The following is a 17,771-nucleotide window of genomic DNA, read 5'->3' on the forward strand; positions in this document are numbered from 1 at the left end:
TGGACTTTGTTTTTGTTCCTGTAAATCACAGGACAGAACATGTTTGAGGGCACTGTTTGAATCAGTTCCTCAGGCCTCCCTTAACGAATGGATGTCACTCAGAAACGCTGGCGATGATGACTTCTTGATTTCAACTGCACTTTTAGAGGGTTCGTAAAGTGACCTACGGCCTTTCCTGCAGTCAGTTCAATGAAGATGGGAAATAGTAATTATAGTGTAATAAAGAACACGAGGACTCTATTTAAATGGCGGAATTTGCATTTAAATGGAAATTTCAAAATGAAAACATGTAAAACCTTGATAGGTACAATATTTAGTATACAGCGTATGCCAGCAGTTTGAAGCAAGCTTAATCACATGTCAGAGGGGGATGTGTAGAGGTTAGCTTTTGTGCAAGTCCAAAGGTCAGGGGTAGAGTTTTCCAGTGAGACTGAAAAGGGAAAGGTAAAATTACCTATAGACGTGACACATTTCATCGAATTGAATTAATAAGCGTATTTTCATTCATGAAAAGAGTAGGGAATCAATTCATTGGGGCACTCCAATCTTATGACCTACAGCTAGTGAAATGACTCATTGATTAACACTTAGGAAATGTAATGGAATTTAACTCTCTGAACTGCTCACAGTAATTCTGCATTAATCCATTAATTGAAAGTGTTTATTTATATGCTGGGTAAGAATTAAGGAAGACACAAGTTTAAATACATTGGACAATTAGAAGGTATTTTGAAATTGACATGAAAACTTATCATGAAAATGATTTCCTTATTTTAAATAAAAGTCATCCTCATAAAGATGCCTCTGCAGGGTACAAGATGGCAAATGAACTCACTTCAGGCAAATGCAGCAAATAATGTGATGAAGGCGAAATGATGTTTAAAAATCATAAAAGTTTATTTCAACCTATACTCTTTTTTGCCCAAGTAGTAATATTATTGCATAGGGCAACTAGCACAGGCTATTTTAAAGTAATATAGACCAATTAAATCTCTAATCACAAGAAAAGGTAAAAATACATACTATTGTGTTTTAAATCTTGTCATATTAAAATATTCTTTGGCAGCTAAATGAATAAAATATATTGAGTAGCGTATTTCTTAGGTTTTGCATATTTAAAAGCTGACACCGACTGTCTATTTTTTAAAAAGTGTGAGATCATCTATGTGAAAACAATTTCTATACTGTAGAGTGTTTTCTAATTTAAGGCAGTTAAGTCAGTATGGTAACTAATACATGAGTGTTTCTCACCCTTTCATGTTCTGCTTTTTGTTTTGTATTTAACAAAGAAAATACAAGTGCCAATGTTGTGACAGACAGAGTGACTTCATTATTTGGCTTTTCTTTAGCGTATCTATTTCCATCAAATTGAGCAGTGCAAATAAGAGAGATCACATATATTACGCATTTTAGCTATCCATCTATACTCATGAACTCATCATTTTAGTGATTAGATAAGTTATAACATAGAAACAGAAAAGAGTCAGACTTGGATCCGGTAGATTCATGAGTCTTTTGAGTAGACTTAGTTAGAAAATAGAATTCTTTTTGGTAAATACAATAGCCAAATCAAAAAGTGACACATATTCTATTGGCTTTAGTTTGATGCAGAATTTATTTAATGATGCCGGTTTTCTTTCAGAAGGATAAACACATTTGCACATAGTATTTGAGCTTCATTTATTAATGACGTATAGCCATTCTTTTTTTTAAATCATACTTTACGTTCTAGGGTACATGTGCACAACGTGCAGGTTTGTACATATATATACATGTGCCATGTTGGTGCATCATTCTAAAATATGTGAAGATATGTCTTCAAAATGTCAATGACCAGCAATGATACTGAGAATGTTTCCCTTCCCCCAACAATTCTATCTTCTAGATTTCATCTAATTTATTAACTGCAAAATTGAGTCCTCGTTCTAATAGTGATGGAAATTAATTAAGAATAAAGAGGGAGGTCTCTGAAAGCTTTCATTCATGTATTCACTCATTCAACAGTTATTTAATGAATCTTTGCTATACTCTAAGTGCTATTTTTGGTATTAGACAAGTAGTAGTATATAAAATAATAAAATCCTTACATTCACTTTATGTTATGTAATAAATGTAACATAATGGCAGGTAATGAGAGAAGTTAAGAACCATATTAAGAACCAAAAAATAATGCAGCATGAAAGAAGTGCTATTTTATATAAGAAGGCAGGAGAACTGAATACATTTAGAATTAACTATGCTGCAGACTTCCTGGGCAACATTTGTGCGAATGGCATTAAGTGTCCAGGGTATACACTATTTTATTTCATATTTTTTACAGTATTAATCCAAGTAATACATAAATGCAGAGTCATTTATTCAATAAACATTGCTTAGATGCAAGCTATGCCAGGCCCAGTGCTTGACTCAGTAATGCTGTTTTTCATCTACCTGCTGGAACAATAATAATTTCTACGTATTTCTTCACTAAAGCAATATGCTAAAAAAAAAAAAAAAAAAAAAGAGAAAAGTCCTTATCTGCTAAATATCCAACCCTGAAATAGATATAATTTTGAGCACCTACTATGGACGAATCACCATTCCAATATTCAAGGATGAAAAAATTAATATGATTAGTTCATTTTTTTCATCCATTCATTTGTGGTCTGGATTTTGATGAGCATTTAGTATCATTTTAGAAAGGCTGGCTTTTATCCTGCTGATAATGAAAACTCATTGAAGGTTATTCATCAGTGGGAAAAATACTTTTTAAAATAGAATTTAAAAATATTAGTATGCAAGAACATACAGAATGAATTGGAATGAAGATTGGGTCCAGATGGAGTAATAAGTAAGCCATGAAAATGATAAAGTAGGAGATGAGAATACCATGAAGCAAGGTGCTGGTAGTGTCTGTAGAGAAGTGTATTTACTGTATTTAGTGTATTTGAATGATATTAAAGAAGTGAATCACAGGTATTATTTCCTTTCTTCTATTTGATATTCTAAGATTAAATACAATGTTCCTATTTGTTTTTTTGTATACCTTAATTAAATGCAGAAATGAACTTCTCTAGATACATGAGAATGTTACTTGACTCCATCATTATTACATGGAATCTAATAGCATGAAGGGAAGGAGTCACACAAAAGACTTTTCACCAAAATATGTATGATGATTATCTTATGTGCATTGTCTTAAAGATTGCTTACATATTATGTATTGTTCAAAGCTATATTTATTAATTACTTTTATATAATCAGGGAAGTTATTTTTCCTATTGTGTATAATGATTATCACTTTCTTAATGAGACTTTCACTAACTCTGGGAAAATATTCAGGCCTTGATGTATACTCTAACAGCATCTTGTTTATTGACTAGTATATAGCTGTCATATTTTTACTTATGTATATCATGGTTAAATGTTATCTTAATTTTCTCAGCCTTTGGTAGTTTTCTCGGACTTGTAGGCTTATTTGCACTCAGCTTAATATTCCAGGGGTAGTAATATATTTTTAATGAAGTGGAGCATAATGTAATATATTTTACATAGACTGCAGACTGCAGAAAAAGTAATTCTTTTTATGACTATATTAATAATCCATTACAAATTGAGTTCAAAATAGAATATTAGAAATTTTATGTCCATTCAAGATGGAGAAATTGACACCAACCTTTTACTTCTGCTTGAAACAAGTGATAAATATATTTTTTAAATGAAACAATAGTTCTTAAGACATTGGAACAAGCAACAAAAGACAACGGCACCTGAGATTTTGAAAACAAATAGTCTTCCAACTGCCCCATACTTTCAGGCTGTGTTGCAAAAAGGAAGAAAACAAATGCAGCCTGAGTCTCCCTTACATGAGGAGATGAAGCTGGCATTCTAGAGAAGCTAAGGAAGCTGCAATTAACAGGCCTTAGTATCAGAAAAGAGAGTTGCTCAGAGAGATAGCTCTGGAGATCTTTAGAACAGCAGTCCCCAACCATTTTGGCATCAGGGACCAGTTTCATGGAAGACAATTTTTTCCACAGATGGGGAGGGTAAACCCTCATAATTTATAACACACTACTTTTCTTACTCAGAAGAGTCTTGCCTCAGTATTAGAGAAAAATTGGACACAGAGTAAATCTTTCTCTTGTCCCCCCCCCAAAAATGAAGAAAACCTCACCATGTTACAATAGTATCAAACTCTTTTTAAGTAACTTAAACACATTCCAGAATAAACCTAAATAATTTTTGTCTGCATGATTATAGGAACGTTTTTGTATGAATAAAAACATACCCAGCAATCAATTACATAAAGTTTTCAATGCTTATAATCCAATCAAAATTGGCCAGACCCATCAGAGAAATACAAATCAAAACCACAATGAGATACCATCTCACACCAGTTAGAATGGCAATCATTAAAAAGTCAGGAAACAACAGGTGCTGGAGAGGATGTGGAGAAATAGGAACACTTTTACACTGTTGGTGGGATTGTAAACTAGTTCAACCATTGTGGAAAACAGTATGGCGATTCCTCAAGGATCTGGAACTAGAAATACCATATGACCCAGCCATCCCATTACTGGGTATATACCCAAAGGATTATAAATCATGCTGCTATAAAGACATAAGCACACGTATGTTCATTGCGGCACTATTCACAATAGCAAAGACTTGGAATCAACCCAAATGTCCATCAGTGACAGACTGGATTAAGAAAATGTGGCACATATACCCCATGGAATACTATGCAGCCATAAAAAAGGATGAGTTTGTGTCCTTTGTAGGGACATGGATGCAGCTGGAAACCATCATTCTCAGCAAACTATCGCAAGAACAGAAAACCAAACACCACATGTTCTCACTCATAGGTGGGAATTGAAGAATGAGATCACTTGGACACAGGAAGGGGAACATCACACAGTGGGGCCTATTGTGGGGAGGGGGCAGGGGGGAGGGATGGCATTAGGAGTTATACCTGATGTAAATGACGAGTTGATGGGTGCTAACGAGTTAATAGGTGCAGTGCACCAACATGGCACATGTATACATACGTAACAAAACTGCACGTTTTGCACATGTACCCTAGAACTTAAAGCATAATGAAAAAAATTTTTTAAAAAATTTGGCAAGGCATAAAAAGAAGCAGAATGATAAAACCTATTATAAGGATTACATTAGTCAATCAAAAGTAACAAAAATGACAAACCTGTTGGTACCAGCATAGGAGGCATTAAAACAGATACAACTGTATTTCATAGACCCACAAAGCTAGAGGAAAACTGTAACATGTAAATTAGAGACATGGAAAGTACAGTGAGACCCAAATGAAACTTCTAAAAGTGAAAACCACAATGACTGAGATGAACACTACACAAGATAGAATTAAGAGAAGGTTATTTATTGTAGCAAAAAGTATTATTGATCAAAGTAATAAAAATGATCCAATATGAAACACAGAAAAGAATGACTAGAAAACAAACACACTTATTAATATCAAACATAAGTGAGGTGATGGGTATGTATGTTTGTGTCCTAATATATGTATAACTGGATTTCCTCAAAGGAAGTCAAAATTAGAAGAAATGTTTCAAAAAATTATTGCCCAACGTTATCCAAAATTGAAGGGAATTATAAATACACAAATTAAAGAACACTAATCACATGAAACAAGAAGAAAACTACACAAAATTACCACAAAATTATTGAAAATCTGTTATAAAGGGAGAATTCCAAAAACAGCCAGATAAAAAATGAACAAATGAGCAAATATAAGAATGACAGCTGACTTTTCTTTGGAAATATTGTAAACTGGAAGATAGTGAGGAACTCTGTATAGTAATGAAATAAAAATAAAGTATCATCTGTCTAAAATTTTAAAATCAGGGAAAATAATTTTCAGAAATTAGGGGAGACTCAAATATTTGAGATGTACAAAAACTGAAACAACTTCATTCACTGTAAGAAATAATGAGGAGTCCTCCAGGTAGCAATGTAAAATACTGAATAAAAATCTGAATCTACACATAGGAATGAAGAAAATAAAAAATATTGATACAATGGACATTTAAAATAAAGCTCTTTAAAAGTTAATTTATTGTATATGGGAAAAGCTATGGCAATGCATTGCAGGGATTTATAATGGGATAGAGGATAGTAGTCTAGGCTTTGTAGAACCTATTTGTTCTCTGTTGAACATTATTCTGTTTCATAACATTTTAAAAAGGAAAAAAAAAACTTTATTTTTTTTTCTGAGATTATAAGAAATACAGGCTGTGTGTTAAATGTGGTCCATAGGATACAGTGTACCAATCCTCCTTTACAACATATGTAAGAATAAAACATATGACAATTACTGAAAGGCTACTGTTATTAATTCTTATTTTAAACAGAAAGGTAAAATATCATTTGAATATAGCTCATGATAAGCTATACTTGTGCACTAAAATGCATAAACAATAACTAAAGTAACACAACAAAAATTTTGCCAAAATCCAAAACAAAATAAAATAATAAAATATATTTGACACTTGAACGATGCAAGGATTAGCTGCGTCAACCCCCTGCATAGTCAATAATCTATGTATAACTTCTGGTTTCCCAAAAACTTAACTACTAATAGCCTATTGTTGACCAGAAGCTTTACAGGTAAAATTGAAAAATACATATTTTGTATGATATATGTATATATCATATATAATCATATATATCATATATATGCTTTATTTTTACAGTAAAGTAGAGAAAATTAAGAAAATCAAAGAAAAGAGAAAATATACTTAGTGTTTATTAAGTGGAAGTGGATCATCATAAAGGTCTTCATCCTCATCATTGTCACATTGAGTATGCTAAGGAAAAGAAGGAAAGGAAGGGGTTAGTCTTGCTGTCTTAGGTGTCAGAGATGTAAAGAGTTATGATAAAAAGGGGAGTCAGGTCCAGGCTGTGTAAATTTATGTAAATACATCATAAGTTCTGTCTGATGGTTTTGCTTTTTCATTTCTCTAAAAATGTTTCTATATGGGGCCAATTTTTTTCTACTATTTTCTTTAGATTCAGTGTCTGCATCATAGAAGTGTCCATGTGGTAAAAGAAGTAAAAAAAAAAAAAAAAAAAATAGGAATGTTTCTGCCAAATTGACTAATGTCAATTTGTTTTCTGACATTGCTTCTTATACATCCTTATTGTCTGGCAATGGTTTAGACACACTCATCTTCATCAGGTTGTCTTCTGCTAATTCCTATAGTGTGTTGTCTACTAGATCTTGAATTTCTCTCTAAGATTCATATCTTAAAATGCTTTACACTCATTTTCTCTTTTCTTTTTCTTTTTCTTTTAACTACATCCATAGTCTCTTTCATTATTTCTTGATTGGCTCTGTTGTAAATCTGGTGAAGTCACACACAACATCTGAACACAGGTCTCCTGCAGAAATTTATTGGTTTGAGCTTGATAAAACTTTCATAGCTTTTCTGTAACAAGAATGCATCTTCAATAGTGTAATCATTGCACATTTTCATGATGTTCTCTCTATGGAGATCTATTCTATAATGTTGACAATCCTTTTATACTGTATCATTTATAGTGAACCTTAAAGGGCCTTATGACTCCCCTAATCTAGAGGCTGAATCAAATACATTGCATTTGGAAGCAAGTAGACCACTTCAATACTTTCAGTATAGTACTCATGGAGTTCCGGGTGGCTAGGGATATTGTTCAATACCAGAAGAATTTTCAAAGGCAATCCCTTTACTGTTGAGGAACTTCTGACTTCAGGGACTAAGCATCAGTGAAATCAATCCAGATGAAAGGTTCTCCTTGCCAGGCCTTCTTGTTACACAACGAAAAGGCTGGCACCTGGTGTTTATCATTTTCCTTCAAGGTTTGAGTTTAGCAGCTTTTTAAATGATGACAGTCCTTACCATTAACCCAACTGCATTTACACAAAACAGTAGAGTTAGCTTAAAATTTTCTGCCTCAAGTCCTGGTAATAGCTTTTCTTCCATACTCATAAATGTCTTTTTGGAATATTTTTCCCAGAATAGAGCACTTTCAACTGAATGAAAACCTTGTTCAGGCAGATATTCTTTCTTCTCATTGATTCTCTTAATATATAGAATGTATGCATTCATGACATACCTAACTTTTATTTTTTGTATTTTCAGGCTATGTGTTTTGTCTGGGATTGTTTTCAAATTATCATAAATCTTCAAATATTTTACAGCCCATTTACTGAAAAAATATTCATACATATGTAGACCTATGCAGTTCAAACCTAGGTTGCTCAGGAGTAAATTGTATACTTAATATACTTTCAAGAGGCAGAAAAAGAAAAAAAGTATACAAAAAACAGATAGGACTAATAGAAAATACATAGCAAAGTGGCCTGGCGTGGTGGCTTACACCTGTAATCCCAGCATTTTTGGAGGCCAAGGCAGGCAGATCACGAGGTCAGGAGATCAAGACCATATCCCGGCTAACACAGTGAAACCCCGTCTCTACTAAAAGTACAAAAAGTTAGCCGGGTGTGGTGGTGAGCATCTGTAGTCCCAGCTACTCAGGAGGCTGAGGCAGGAGAATGGCCTGAACCCAGGAAGCGGAGCTTGCAGTGAGCCGAGATTGCACCCCTGCACAGAGCAAGACTCTGTCTCCAAAAAAAAAAAAAAAAAAAAAAAAAAGAAAGAAAGAAAAGAAAATACATAGCAAAGTGATTTATTTAAAATGAACTATACCACCAATAACTTAAATGGTCTGGATATCTCAATTAAAAGAAGTTATTATCATATTAGATTTAAAAAAAAAAAGGTGACACCAACATATGTTGACTAGATCACAGACACACACAGATTATAATAATGGAGGAAATATACTATCTTACTATCATGGTATAAAAATATATCAGGATAAATATACATTAATTAAACAAAAACTGGAATGTTAAGTTGGTTCTAGAGAAAAGAATATCGCAAGGGATATAAAAATCATTTTATAACAGTAATGCAGTGAATTCATCAAGACGACCTAAATATGTATTCATGTGATATTAGAGCTTCAAGATATATGCACTGTATCTAATACAACTGATAAAAATACACAGAAAAATAAACATAACTGCAATTAGAAACTGAACAAGTAGATAACTTTCAATAGAAAGTCAAGAACACTATGTGGGCTCACATATATTTAGTGATTGAGAAATGAGAAATGTCATTATATCACTTTCCCAGGGCTGCCACTGAAAAGTATAACAAACTAGGTAGCTTAAACACAGAAATTTATTGCTGCGAGACTCTGGAGAATAGAAACCCAAAGTCATGGTGTTGGTAAAATCACGTTTTCTTGAAGTCTCTAGAAGCCAACCTTCATTATCTCTTCCTAACTTCTGTTGGTGGCCATACATCCCTGGCATCCCTTGACTGGCAGGCACATCAGTCCAATCCTCCCTTTTGCTGTCACACAGGATTCTCCCTGTGTTTCTGTCTCTCCTCTTATTGTAAAGACATTAGTTATGTTGGATTAAGGGTACACTCTACTGAAGTATGGCCTCATCTTGACATAACTAATTAAATCTGCAATGACTCCATTTCCAAACAAGTCACATTGTGAGGCATTAGAGGTTAGGACTTCAACATAACTTTTGAGGGACACAATTCAATCCATATTAGCTACAATTAAAATTTCGGTAATGTAGGGTATGCATTCATGGTAAACTGATTTTCAATTGCATTCATAAAATATTACAGAAAAAGGGAAGACCTGAAAGTTACTCCAAGCTTAAAGCTTGAGTCTCTAGGAAAAACACAGAGCCAGTTACAGAAAAAGGGAATAATATATTCTATTTTGAAATTGGTGAATTTTAGGCAGTAATGGGTCATTATTTATCATTTCTGTTTACTGATTTTCCTCCTGAAGGAAGAAGAGATGATTTGGACAAAGGTTGTTTACATCTGTATCTCCTTTCTTACCAAAAAAGCGCCAGTCTCTTATCCACTAAATCACTCCATCTACCACTCTATGTACTGGCTGTCATAACAAGTATTGAGGACATTCTCATTCTTTGCATAGATGTGACAGATGAAGTAATAATACTATACAATGCAAAGAAAAACTAATTTGTTAAACAAAACACGGAGTCCTACATCTGTAACGTTGGTGGATGTTGCATGCACTAAGGGCTTCAGAGGACACAAAGAGTCTGGAACAATGAGATAGAGGAGTAATCATAGTCACGGAACAAGAGACAAACCAGTACAATGACATACTCATCAATATTGGGAACCCAGATGATCAAGATCAGCTGTTGCCCAGCCAACTCTTACAGATAGCTAAAAGACGAAAGGAAAACACAAACAAATAATAAAAATGGAAAACTTTTTATTCAATTTGGAAGAAATAAGTGGTAGCCTTGAAGAAAGTAATTTCAATAAAATTTTTGTATTGAAAATAGAATTATTGAGATTTAAAGAGGAAATGTAGATGTTAATCATATTTTAAATTCTTTTTTATTCAAAGCAAAAAGACAGTGGTAGCATGAAGAAGTACAAACAATGATAGGTTTTGGTTTTCTTTCAACAAGGGAATTATTCTAACCAAATACATTAGATAAGAAGATGAAGCCTATGAATAAAATGTCTAAAAATACAGGAGAGAGAAAACATCACATATTGGATTACAGGATATTTGCAAAACTCATATTTCTCTGAACCATTGTATCTGCTTTTCCTTCCACTTTCCTTCTGAATCCATTCAATTTTCTCCACTGCAAATAATTCATTCACTGAGTGATAAACAAATATCATAATCTAGTGTGGCTCGATGTTCTGTAATTTGAGTTGTAATGTGGTAATATTATCAAATTCAAAAAGAGTTCATCTAATTTTGAGAAATGTTGTTATTTATTCTAAAATGATCTCAGAAATCCTGTCTTTTACTTTATATTGTAAGCTCCTTCCTTCCTTCCTTCCTTCCTTCCTTCCTTCCCTTCCTTCCTTCCTTCCTTCCTTCCTTCCTTCCTTCCTTCATTCCTTCCTTCCTTCCTTCTTCTCTTCTCTTCTCCTTTCCTTTCCTTTCTCTTTCTTTCTCTCTTTCTCTCTTTCTCTTTCTTTCTTTCTTTCTTTCTTTCTTTCTTTCTTTCTTTCTTTCTTTCTTTCTTTCTTTCTTTCTTTCTTTCTTTCTTTCTTTCTTTTCTTTCTTTCTTTCTTTCTTTCTTTCTTTCTTTCTTTCTTTCTTTTCTTTCTTTCTTTCTTTCTTTCTTTCTTTCTTTCTTTCTTTCTTTCTTTCTTTCTTTCTTTCTTTCTTTCTTTCTTTCTTTCCTTTCTTTCTTTCTCTTTTTCTTTCTTTCTTTCTTTCTCTCTTTCCTTCTTTATTTTCTTTCTTTCTCTTTCTTTCTTTCTTTCTTTCTTTCTTTCTTTCTTTCTTTCTTTCTTTCTTTCTTTCTTTCTTTTCTTTCTTCTCTCTCTTTCTTTCTGTCTTTCTGCCTTTCTGTCTTTCTTTTTGACAGAATTACACTCTGTCGCCCAAGCTGGAGTACAGTGGTGTGATCTTGGCTCACTACAACCTCCGCCTCCCAGGTTCAAGAAATTCTGCTGCCTCAGTCTCCCAAGTAGCTGGGACTACAGGCACACACCACCACGCCTGGCTAGTTTTTGTATTTTTAGTAGCGACATGGTTTCACCATGTTGGTCAGGCTGGTCTTGAACTCCTGACCTCAAGTGATCCACCCACCTTGGCCTCCCAAAGTGCTGGAATTACAGGCATGAGCTACCATTCCTGGCCTTGTTCTTTTATAATAGATATTTATTGCTCATTATTTAAAAAGTTACATTAGATTTTCAATGACTTTTTTTTAGAATCTATGAGTAAATATAATTGCTTTTACCATATAGTGAATGCTTGTTATTTTCTATGTAAATATTGACTAATTCAATCATTGCAATAACTATGTTAGTCAGTTTTATATGCATTTGCAATCGGGAAAACTGATACACAAAAAAAGTTGTTATATTCCCCAAGCTACATATTTTATAAAATGTGAAGATAGAGTGGACACTAAGCAATCAGGTTGTAGAGTTCTCATTCTTATTTGCTACAGTGTGCTGTCTCATGGGCTCAATTTACCCATATTTCTATCATTTCTAAGAGTGAGTGTGAAAGAGAATACATTTATATGTTTTGAGTAATATTCACTACTCTTCTCTTTGTTGTCTTTCCATGAACTTTAAACATAAGAAATTTTAAGTTTTACAAAGTGTAACATAAGAGAAATAAAACTGTGTGTGTGTGTGTGTGCGCCCACGCACCTTTGCTGCTCCTCACCTCTCCAGTGAACTTAAAGTTCAGGTATTAATTCTAAAAGTCAAAGTTGTGCTGCACTTTAATATTCTCATGTAACAAAACTATGAACTATCTGAAATAGTCGATATTACAAGAGAGTCTTATAAAGGATATGCCAGCCAATTTCTGACATATATAATGTTAGGGACCTTAGTACAACCATGTTTCAGCAGTAGCTGAAAGGTTAATGGAATTGGGATTTTGTATGGACATGACTGATTTTCCTCCTGCAGAAAGAGAAGGACGGGGGAAAGAAACTGATTTGGATAAAGACCTTTAAAATCATTCACATCTGCAGCTTCCTTTTTAAGGGAAGCACAGCGCATGTCTCTTTGACATCAAATCACTCTAATCTCTTAGAGGCATCCAAAGCTTATCAAAGGAAACATTGTTCAACCAAGAATAAGCTAAGAGACAAAATTAAAAAGTTTGAGAAGAGCAAAAACAAACCCTGTGATTCAACTAAATCTGAGTAGTATTTCTGTTTTAAAGCTAGTATGTTACTGGTATAAGAACTGAATATTTAAAGGCATGGCTTCTGGCTCCTGAACATTATATTACAATTTTCAGGGTACATTTCTATCATCGTTCCTATAAAGAATGAATTTAAAACTTCATTTTAAATAGTATCAAGATGACACTCTACAGCAGTTTGCCATGAAGGACATTACTTCTTTTTTCCTTATGCATGAAGAAACTGATTTTATTTTTTTTAAGCCTTCCAATAAGAAGTCTTTGTTCAGCCTTTGGATCCTTGTTGGGATATGGCCGTTGACTCACGATTTGGCAATTCTTCACAAGGCAATGCCATCGCAGCTACAAGGGCAAAGCAAGGCAGAGTTGAAACCATTTATTCAGCACTACATTATTCTAAAAATTGATTTTGATGCATATGCCCAATATAAGGTTTTGAGGAAATTATTATAATATATTCTGTACTTTCTAATTTTATGTGTGATTTTAATTTTTTTGAAGTTGAATAAAAAGTGTGCAAAGGAAGAAAAAGGCTGCAAATAAGCAGCATGGTGGTTCAGTTTTCTCGTTGTCATAAATTTTAAGTTGCCTTGATTTACAAATATTCTGCAAATTTACAAATGTTATAGAAATCTTACAAATGTTCTTTCTATTTTCTACATGTAAACTTCACTCATTTTTCATATAGAATATATAAATATCTTCCCTCTTAGAAACAGATTTACCAAAAATTATTTCTGCACTTAAATAAACAAAATATATTACATATTATAAACTAGGAATGTTGGTTGCAGATTGAAATGAAATAAGTGCATATTGATATTTAGCATCATTTTGATTGCAGTATTTTTTGCCAAAGATGTTTAAGATGAATAAAATAAACCAAAACTATAGCTCTGATAATATGCCACAAATTTTGATTGATTGTTATCACCTGATGGCCCCTCTTCACCTTTCTCTGTAAAACAGAAAATAAATTAGACACAGAAAATATTGATTCTTCATTCCTGATGCAGTTAATATTTACCCTACTGATGATAACATATTTATTTAATATTTCAAACTAGGAAAGGGAAAAGCAGAAACATAAATTTATACTATTGACATGAAATAGTAAATGTTAATGTAGTCTGGGTGTAGAAACCCAGATACAGCTAAAGAAAGGCATATAAGATAAAGGAATATGAGATGGCAACAGTTTTAGAGTTCACATAGCCCAACACTTTTGTTAAAGCCAGAGAAACTGGAGCCCACATATGACAGATGCCAAGGTCAAACAATTATCAGTAATAATAAATTCTAGGAAGGAAAAAAATAACATGGTGGTTAAGAATAGTCCCTGCACTTAAGTGATCTGAATCTTGAAAGATAAAATGTTTTGTAGTCATTCTAAGAGTGGGGAAAAGAGAATTACAAGCAGAGAAAGTGAAATTAACAAAGTCCATATACAGAATCCTGAAAGAAATAGTACAATATATTTAAGAAAAAAAATTAAAATTTATCTTTCTGAGGAATTGAGCAGATGAAAAGGAGAAATTTGGGGAGCTGGCTAGAGTTTAGATAAATAGTGCTGAATCTTCTATGTCATGTTTAAGAATATTTCATGATAATATAAGATATTGAAAAAGAAATAAATTGTTGATATAGGAGCAAGAGTGAACAATAAGAAGTGTTTAGTTGCAAGAGTGTGGGGTAAGTGATGGGTGGGTGCTATCTATATATTAGAAGACAGAATGAATGGGACTTGCAGTTATGCAAGTTATGGAGAGAGAAGAATCAGGATTGATTGCCAGGTTTTGGATTTGAAAGGTGAATCTCATTGGGTGGGTTAAGGGTGAATGAGAAATAAAAAAGTGTTGTGAAGTCCATCAACTGATACAGGTTGGAGACACCATGCAGTGTAGAGTTCACAGAAGAGGTATAAGGCTGGAGATTTGAGAATTGTCTGAAATGTTCCTAAACACTGAAGTGAATTAGATTTCCATAGAGAAAAATAGTGGGGGCAGAATTTTCTTAAATGAAAAAAACAGACGTCATTTAGGAGTTAGCAAGAAAATCAAAAAACAAAACAAAAACAGTGTCATATAATCTATACATTTCGAGAGGATGAAAATAGTAAATTGTGCCAAATATTGTCAAAAGATCAAGGAAACTGGAGACAGAGGTATCCACTGTATTTGGCAACAGACAATTTGACCTCAAAAAAGATCTGTTTCAGTAGAGCAGTGCTGACAAATCTAGAATAAAGTAAACAGAAGATAAATTGGACAATCTTTGCTAAACATGGCAGATGGAAAGCACACATTTATTTTCAGTTCTCCAAAAAATCCAGCTAAATGAGAGTAATGTATTTAAAAAACCATAAACTCCAAATGACAAAGTGAAGAACACATTAAATAACAATAGAATAAAATATTGTAAATAAAAGCAAATTGACAAATGTTAGCATACTGGATAATGTTGAAACTTTAAATGAACAGCCCAGATGAAAAAATCTTTAGATTCTGACATTTGTAGATCTTTATATAAAACAGGCAGCTTGCTACTTCATTGCCTTACAGAGAAGCCTTTCAAACCAATCCCTATACACTACATGCACACAGAGATGCCAGTCTCTCTCATAAAATTGCACTTTTTACCTCAATAAACCCCCAAGAATCACCAATTACTTGGTAAAAATCTCTAATGTGGGACAAGAATGAAACAGGCACAATGAAACAATAACAAAATCAATCAGAACCAAAAATTCAGAGATGAAACAACTATAACATACAAATTACACATAATAATGAAACTGCTAGTAATACTAATATAAATAAACATTTAGAAAAAATCTAAGAGCATTTGGAAATCAAATGCTGTTAACAAATACATAAAAGTAAAAGAAATATCGGTGATAGTATTGGGTGGGAACCAACTGTATTAGCTCATAAAAACCACTTCAAGTTTCATGAAATTTTGTGAGCTATGGTTAAATAATAAATTATAAAGTTAGTGTTAAATAAATTATATTTAAAACAAAAGATATTCAAACATCAATTCCTAATTATTTTAATGCATTTTCCTGTTATATATGCTCTTGCTGTTATTTAAATCTATTGCTCCTGTGACGACAGCAGCAGCCCATTTGGAACAGCTGCTCTGAAGACTCTGGAGGAAGTGAGGGAGGTGCTGCTTGGATTGGACGCTCTGCAGGGCTGTTGCCAGCCAGGAACAAGTGGGAGCCCCACCTTCTACTGAGTTAATGGGGTGGGAGTCCTGTACCCTTGGGCACAGCTGCAACTGCAAAGCCGTGGCTCTAGATCTGGGCATCCCTGAGCTCTTGGGGGCCCAGTAAGCCCCTGCCACTGCAGGCTTGTAAGTGCCTGCTCCCACTGCCTGACCTCTCCCTGCTTCCGGCACCCGCTCTTGTGTGAAGAAAAGTAGTGGCCGAACCCAGGTGCTGTCATGACCTGGCTGGGTGTGTGCATGCTTGGGGCGACACTGAAACTCCAGCTCCCTGCCACCTTGGCTAACTCCAGACTTTGGGTGCAGATGAATGTGGGAAGGAGGAGTGGTGTGTTGGGGCGGGGGGCGGTTGCTGAGGGCAGCTCATCCCAGGCATGCAGGCACCCCTTAGCACAAACAGTCTGGGTGTTGTGGAAAGCATGTTGATGGCAGGAGAAAGACATGTTAATGTTCCTGGACAGAAAGGGATGGGTCCCTAAGCAGAAAGGGGTGGGTCACTGGTGAAACCTCACCTTCAAGGTGGGGACAGCCTGAACCCTGGGGGCTGGGCTGACAGGTACCGGTGGAGGCTGTGGCTGTGAGTGAGAACTTACAGTGTTTTTTCTGGGCTCACCCATGGCCTCCCAAGGCCCAATCAGCATACACTTCCTCCCTTCTGAGCCCATAAAAACCCAGGAATCTGCCAGACTCAGATACAGGGACTACCAGCTGTGGGAAGAAGCTACTCACTTCAGTTCTCCTCTCTGCTGAGAGCGGGACACTCGTCAGGCTGAGCTGCCTGCAGAAAGGAGGTACCCACTTTGGGTTTCCTGAGTCGAGCTCCTCTCCATCTTGCTCACCCTCTAGTTGTCCACATATCTCATTCTTCCTGGATGTGGGACAAGAACTTGGGACCCACTGAATGGCAGGACGGAAAGTGCTGTAACAAACAGACTGAAATATGCTCGCAGCTTGCCAAATTGTGGTCAATGAGAAGGAGAGAAGAATGGCAGCCCTTTGGGGAGCCAAGACCTAGGGTCTCCCCAAGCCAGGGCTTTGACACCCACTTTGGGGCTTTGTAGTTCTCAGCACCTCCAAATTTCTGGGCGCCACTGTGTTCCCCAGTGGCGGCGGTGGAAGCCTCTTCAGTACACCTGGTCCAGCCATAGCCTTGCACTAAACTGGCACCTGTGCTGGTGCCTGGAACTGCCACCCCTGCCACAGCTGGCACACTTGGCTGTGTGCTGCGGCCGGGCCCCACACTTGCTCACATAACCCTTGCCACTCCACACCTGGCTCACCCTTGGCAGGCATGGGATCTGGGCTGGCAGCCTGAGCGAAGCACAGCCTGCACCAAGCACAGCCTGTCGCGTCTACTGGGCAGAATGAGCCCAGCAGACCCAAGTAAAACTCGGGTAAAGGTGTCACCGGCCACAAAGACTTCTGGCTGGAAAAGTGACACCCTAAGGATTCTGTGACATCAGTAGATAGGAAATTCTATTAATAATGAGATATAACACGTCTCTTTCCACCTCCCCATTCAGTATTCTCAGGTTGTAGCTTGAAATTGGTCCTACAGGAAATGTTTATATCATATAAATTGGCAAACACAATAAACCTTGGCATGATTTATTGTTTTATGAAATGTCTATAGATTTTCTTAAAATATAAAATCTTAAAAGTGTAAATTATGCTTAAAATTTATCATAGTTTTACACTATGAGTAGAATCAAAAACTGAGGAACTATTCTTTCAGTATTTCAGATGATCCACTCCAATAAAGAAAT

At 35.1% G+C, this 17,771-nt stretch overlaps 1 long non-coding RNA gene across 2 annotated transcripts in view; it reads right to left on the reverse strand.

Annotated features, from left to right (window-relative positions):
• The window catches only part of LOC139362193 (uncharacterized), a 39,194-nt gene extending 21,792 nt beyond the window's left edge, over window positions 1-17,402 (reverse strand). Inside the window, exons 1-3 of one of the 2 annotated variants that reach the window (XR_011620581.1) lie at window positions 17,286-17,402; window positions 16,735-16,924; window positions 6,753-6,821 (exon numbers count right to left, since the gene is read on the reverse strand). This is a non-coding gene — a long non-coding RNA (uncharacterized lncRNA). Of the gene's footprint in view, window positions 1-6,752; window positions 6,822-16,734 lie in introns of both variants that reach the window. The other variant, XR_011620580.1, reaches the window with a different exon arrangement.
• Between the last annotated feature and the right edge of the window lie 369 nt (window positions 17,403-17,771).

This window comes from Macaca nemestrina, chromosome 3, assembly GCF_043159975.1.
Source record: "Macaca nemestrina isolate mMacNem1 chromosome 3, mMacNem.hap1, whole genome shotgun sequence".
Lineage (NCBI taxonomy): Eukaryota > Metazoa > Chordata > Mammalia > Primates > Cercopithecidae > Macaca > Macaca nemestrina.